Below are 6,000 nucleotides of genomic sequence, written 5' to 3'. Positions count from 1 at the left end.
ATTATTTTACATTTTAATTGACTAAATAAAAAAATTTAAGTTAAATTGTGAGTGAAAAGAAATTAAATAGGTGAAAACATCATGTTAAGAATAATAAATTCGTTGAAGTGGTAAAGTTAATGTGCTATTGATGTTGTTGGCGTGGGTTCAAATCTATATACAAATTTTTTATTTGTTTTATTAAAATATAAAAAAAGACAAAAAGTACTCTTATAATAACATAACTTATTTTAAATATAAAGGGATTCATTAATAATTTAGCATACTGAATTGGTGTCATTTAACTCATGACATCGAACTTAGTAAAGGACTTGATAATAGTAGAGATAAGATAATAATAATTCAAATACTACATAAACCGAAAAACATATTAAAATTTATATAATATGAATTATTCATGTAATTAAAAAGATAAATTGGTCCCTGTATGTTAAATTAAAGAATAAATCATTCATTTTTACTGTTAAAAACTAATCCATTTGTCTGCTTATTTCGTCAACCACACCAATTTTTAACAGAAGAAATGAATGATTTACTCTTTGATTTAACATACAGTGACTAATTTATCTATTTTTGAGTAAATAGATAAAATACAATCTAACTCTCCGTACAGTGACCTTCATGGTACTTTGACCTTATCTATTTAATATTAAATTAATATTTTCATATATTATATATTAAATTGAAAATAAAATAATTAGTAATCCAAATTAAATTAAGCTGAATTATAAAATGAATCATCCAAGATTGAAATTCAACCAACCCAACCTACCAAATCGAATAAATAATCCAAAATGTATTCTTATCTTAATCTTTTCATTGTTAATTAGAAAATGGATTCTTGGTCGTACGGAGCACAACATTCTGTATGGGTAATCAAAAAGTTGTGAATTGTATTGGTGGGAATTGTCTTTTTATTATAATATATGTTTCCTAGAGACACGATGACAAAGACTGATGACAAAATCTAAACAGTGATTACTTTGACCTTTGGTCTTTTTTGTTGTTAATTAACCAACAATTAACTGTTACAACTTAGGTTTATGTTGGATTTCGGAGGGTCAAGGTTAAGATGTTGTAATTTGTGTATTTTTAATATATATTTCTTTTCCTTTTAATTGTATAATATAAATTATTAATATCATAAATATTTTAAATAGGAGTATGATATTTAGATTAGGAGAATGGATTGTATGAAACTGTACGTGATTTTATGTTATCTTTATTCCTTTTTAATAGGAGAATGACAAATTAAATTTTTTTTCTCTTGATTTTAAGCTTTTTCCTCTTGAAAAAAAATTCAAATCCAATTGAAACTGTTAAACATCAAGAGGAAAAATCTAATTTATCATTCTCCTATTAGAAAGGGATAGGAATGGCATGGAATCAGAGTTTCATACAATCCTTTCTCTTATATTAAACATGTCCAAATGTTTAAAATTATCAAATTTAGTTAGACTTATACATCATGTAATTTTGTTTGGTTAATATGTATCTTCTCTTTTGAATTTGTCCAAAAGGATTTAGTTAGTATCCAAAGCTCCATTTCTTTCAACGTAAAAGCTTTTACGGAAAACATTTTCAGCCTTTTTCGATGTTCGTTATATGTAATAAAAAGTTTTCCAGTTAATGTAAAATTATCTCCTTATCCCCATAAAATGTCTTACCAATTTTTTTTTCTGTAAGACATTTTCCAACCTGGTAAGGCTCTATTCATTGTAACACTCTCAGACTTGACCCGAACATCGGGTCAAAGCACTGGGATGTTACATTCTCTACTACATTCTTCGCTTACCAAATATTTTCTTGTAAACTTTCATAACTTTTTAATTTAGTCACTTTTTTTCAATATTCATTAATTAATCATATTAAATCACATTTATTTCTTATTACACTTTAATCACATAATTTAGCTCAATATCTTGTTTCACGTATCAAATTTCTATGTATTTCACTTCTTTTATTTAATCCATATATTTTCTCAAGTTTAACAATTTAATCATTGTCATCATAAAAATTTCATATTTTTTTCAAAATTTCACTTTCACAAGTTAGTTAAAACCCAGTACCTGTAAATAGCAAACGACATTTCAAGTGCATATTTTCCTAGAAAGGCTGTTAATTTTTTGAAAATATATATTTTAAAATTTTATATATTATTATTTTTTGTGAACAATATTTTTTTATTTTTATAATTATATATATTTGAAAATATTTATGTATTTTTATATATTTCTTTGAAATTATTTAAAATTGGGATTAAATTGAAAATATTTATAAATTTTGAGGGTTAATTTTTAAAAATTATGATTAAATCGATATGATATGTAAAAGTTGAGAGCTAAATTTATTATTATACCAATTTTTTTAATTTCCATGTCAGCTTACCGTTTGTGATTTTAACGACAGTAATTAAAATAACTAAACTATATAATATGGGTGCTTAAATTGCAAACTTTTTATTTTAAGTGCCTAAAATAAAATTTTCCTAGGATAATTATCTGTAAATTTTATCCATATGAATTTTTTTTGAGTGCCTAAAATCACAATATTTGCAACAAAAAATTTCATATTAAATTGTGATAATGCTTTGTGTAAAAAAATGTTTGAATAATATTGATACTTCAATTGATACCATTTCCATATTAATGTTCTGAGAAAAACAAAATCCATATTAATGCACAATATTTTGGCTGAAATAACATAATATCAAAGTGTATAGACGTGGCATAAAAATAATTATGCCAACTCATCAAAAAATTTACTAATATACCTTCCAATAGAATATATACATATATGATTAACAATTGCTATTAAATTCATTAAATTAAATTTTATTTTGTAAAATTTTATTCAAATAGTATATATCACACATGTAATACTACATTAACTTATTATTTTTATACAATGCTTACAAAAAATCATGTTCGTTTTAGGTAATAAATTTAACGATTATTATTTTTTCATAATTGAATTTTCAAAATCTAAAAAAATATAGAAACTACAAAAATGATAAATTTGGGAAATATGGTTTGAATTCACAACTTACGCATAATACATGATGAAGAGTAAAATCTGAATTTGACCTAACAAATTTCACTACTACAATTTTAAATTTGAAAAGTATAAACGATTAAGAATGGATTAAAAATTCATTTAATCCCCCCAAGAAATCTATCATATAAAATATAAAATATCAATTTAATAGTAATGTCTTTGCATTAAATAAATAAAAGAAAATATCAATTGTTGCGTTCAATATAACTTCTTTAATGTGGTGTCGCTTTGCAATAATTCACATCATATTTAAAGATTTATTTGAATACAACAAAGTAATTAGGTAAAAGTATAATTATTAAAATGTATAAAAATTATTTTTTAAAAATTAATTAAATGATGGCAGACAAATTAAACAAATTTTAAATTTTAAACAAAGAAATAAAATAATTTTTTTATAAAATTGGAAGGTGAAATTTCATATAAGATGTCTGCTATTAGTTTGACCATTCCGCCACGTTTAAACTGTTTGAAGCAACACTATTTTTTAATATTACGTACACTTCTATATTAAATTTGTTAGTTTAAAATTTTAATAAATATAATCATTTTAGATTCACCAGATTTTATTTAAATATTTCTTATAAGTTTATGAAATTAGTTTAACATTTTTTTAAAACAATCTCATTATATTTTTTCTTTTTGATATAATGCTTAGAATTATTCATAACCTCTTCTCAACCTATAAATAAAAAAATAACATACTTCAACACATTCAAACTCACGTCTACCTAAATCATATATATAATCCTAAATATCTAAACATCAAGATCTACAATCGTGCATTGCATGGAAAAGAAAACTAATATATAATCTACAACAAGGTGTCCAAACAAAAATGGCAACAATCCTAAGTTACAAGCTTTATTGTCTAACAAGTGACATTCTATTTATACGACACATGTACATTAATTGTTTGAGTCAAAATATTGGCAAATTTTGTACTCATTACATGTAATGTCTTAACATAAAAATAAAAATATAAAAAATGTTTATTGGTCAAAATATTTGAATATAAGTTTGTTTTATTTAATGATAATGTGTCATGTTATATTATTCATCGATGGTATATGAAACTTATGCATCGACGCTGCATTAAATGTTCTTTTGAATTAACTGCACACATATTTAATAATATTAAATATAACTTCAAAAAATAAATTAAAAGAAATTCAATTCAAATAAATTTTAAAAAAAATTGAATAAAGGTAAAATGAAATACATTCAATAATTTAAGAAAATTTGAATAAAATATATTTTAGAAACTATGAGACATTATAACTCTCTATGTATAAACTTTTTTTAAAAACATAATAAACTTTAATATACAATACTTATTAAAATAATATAAAGACATTAATATTTGGCATAAAAATTCTAAAAATTAAATATTTATATATATTTTTGTTTTCATATTCTCAATCATAATATTTTTCAAACATTATAAATGTTGTACCAAAATTTTAAAGAATAAATATAATATATTTTAATTTATATATACAATCAAATCTATGCATCATGTGGGATTAAAAATTAGTTTATTTTTATCTACTAGCTTCTAATGTCACATGCATTGCATGTGAGTTTACACATTTAATATTTATTTTTTAAAATATTATATTTTTTAATTATAGTAATTAGAGTAAAATAATATTTCTTATTTGAATTATTGAATATAAATTAAAATATATTAACTTATGAATTCAAATATTATAAAAGAAAATTTTTAAATAATAATTAAAGTGTGTTTACATATTCAACATACAATTTAGTTTTACTTTATGTAACTAATACAAAGTAACATTATTATAACATAAAATAATTTTTTTTGAACATTAATTTCATTATAGGTTTTTATCATGTATACATATTTTTTTATACAATGCCAAGAACTACTCATAGTCTCTCCCCAACTCATAAATAGGAGAATAATGCACTTCAGTACACTTGAACCCACATCTTCTTACATTAGCAACAATGTCCGAAATAAGACTACATCAAAACTTAAATTACAAATAATGTTAACTAAATAAAAGATTGGATTTAATAAATTATAGGGATTAAATTGAACACATAACAGTTTTTGAAGGATCAAGGCTACACATATCCTAGAAATATTAAAATTATTTTTTTAATAATCTCATTATAAGTTTTGATCATATCTGCTCTTTTTAACACAATGCCTAAAACTACCCATTATCCTTCCCCGACCCATAAATAGGAGGATAATGTGTTTCAGCATACTCGAATCCACATCCTCCTGGATTGACAACAATGCCCGTATCAATTTTCAATACTTCTTTATAATCTAATATAAATGAATCATTACATTATAGTCTTTAGGATATATATGTTGTATGTGAATAATTTAAAAAAATGTAAAATATTAATAAATAACAATTATGTTACAAATAAATTTGTGTGTTAAAAAATAAACTAAAGTTAACAACTTGTAGAAATTAAAACCTAAATCAGAAGGATCTAATTATAAAAAAAATAGAATTTAACTTAGTAAAAAATATAATGTAATTTTAAAATTAAAAGTATAAATACATAATATAATTGGTTTAATTAATAATATTATTAAGGAAAGTTACAGCCCATTTTTTAACATAAACGTGATGGGGTGGATTATTTTAGGTTTTTGGGTTATTTTGTATTAGGTCCCTTTTAGTTTGAAAGTTCATCCACATTTCATGAGTTAACTATCATAATTAGAAACTAAATAACATAAAATGCAAAAAATGAAGGCCAGAAATGAAATTTACAAATTAAGAAAAGGGAGTGGAAATTAAACCATGGCCCAAACTATTTACTTTTTCAATTTAAAGATAAAATTTAAATTCTTTTTTTGAAAAATCTAATTATCGGTTCTGATCATTTTTACTCTTTTTTACACAATATCTACAACTACTCATAGCTCCTCCTTAACCCAGAAATAGG

The sequence above is a fragment of the Gossypium hirsutum genome, chromosome D05 (genome assembly GCF_007990345.1).
Source record: "Gossypium hirsutum isolate 1008001.06 chromosome D05, Gossypium_hirsutum_v2.1, whole genome shotgun sequence".
In the NCBI taxonomy this organism is placed as follows: domain Eukaryota; kingdom Viridiplantae; phylum Streptophyta; class Magnoliopsida; order Malvales; family Malvaceae; genus Gossypium; species Gossypium hirsutum.
This window is presented reverse-complemented; position numbering follows the sequence as displayed.